Raw genomic sequence first — 1,340 nt, 5'->3', positions numbered from 1 at the left:
ACATACATTTCTGTCCCCCTCACTTCTGAAATGATGGCTACGCCCCTGGTAGTACCCATTGTAATATGTTTGTGTCTCATCTGAAAGGAAACAATAAATGAACATACTGATAATAAATGAGCGCTATTCCTATGAAAGATTTATTTAGACCGCTTCAAATGAAAGTACGGGGATAGTAGATTTGTCATATGAGGGGGGCAGCACTAGCACGCCCCTGACACTTTTGTCATTTTAGTATACTAGTACGCTATATTAACCTTTGAGAATACTTTATTACAGCCAAATTTGTTTGTTTTGGGATGGGCGTAACTTTTTGTAATTATATTATTCATAGTCACACGATGAATTTTCAAATTTGCTGTATTTATTTTACTAACGTTTAGAGCGCCATAGTTTTAACATAAAAAATTCATATAGTATACAACATTTTTGTTTTCACATCCCAGAGCCTACAGTTGATTTTTCAGTGCTAGATCAAGTTAAGGAAGATAATGGTGATCCTGTAGCCATGGTTTATGGACATGAAATTGGTAAGGCTGTGTGCAGATACTGATGGCTCTATGAATCCACTCGATGGAAAAGCAGCAATAGGGATAAGTATCCCTCAGTTATGTATTAAACAAGGTTTTCGATTGCCAGATAACATGTCAGTCTTTTCTACGGAATTAGTAGCAATTTTGTGGGCCCTTGGGTGGGTGGAGGGACAAAGACCTGGAAGAAATGTTTTATGTTCAGATTCCACTGCAGCACTAATGGCAATTAAGGGCAGGAAGAGTGAGGCCAGACCAGATTTAATAATTGAAATTATTGTTGCACTAAATCGGATGATAAATGTGGGAAATATAGTGGGATTTATGTGGGTTCCAGCACATGTAGAGATTCAGGGGAATGAAGTGGCTGATGAGATGGCAAAAAAAGCTACACACAAGAGTGAAGTTGATTTGAAAGTAATGTATGGAAGAGTTGAGTGCAAGAGTATTATACAGCAAAAAATAAAGCAAATATGGCAGAAAGAATGGGAAGAAGGAATTAAAGGTAGACATTATTTTTCAATTCAGCCTACATTAATGCACACATCATTCACAAGATTAGAGAGGAGGGATAGTGTGGTAATCACTAGATTAAGACTGGGGCATTGTGCACTGAATTATGGGCTGGCAAGGGTTGGCAAGCATCCAGATGGCAGATGTTTGTGTGGAGAATTAGAAACCGTGAAGCATGTAGTAATGGAGTGTGAAATTCTTCGTGCTGCAAGAAACCGCATGTTTTCTGATCTGTTGGAATCCGGAGTCTCATCTTTATCTTTAAAATCAATTCTTGAAAATAAGGAATATGAAGCA

This window comes from Sinocyclocheilus rhinocerous, unplaced genomic scaffold, assembly GCF_001515625.1.
Source record: "Sinocyclocheilus rhinocerous isolate Xijiao unplaced genomic scaffold, SAMN03320098_v1.1 scaffold1606, whole genome shotgun sequence".
In the NCBI taxonomy this organism is placed as follows: domain Eukaryota; kingdom Metazoa; phylum Chordata; class Actinopteri; order Cypriniformes; family Cyprinidae; genus Sinocyclocheilus; species Sinocyclocheilus rhinocerous.
This window is presented reverse-complemented; position numbering follows the sequence as displayed.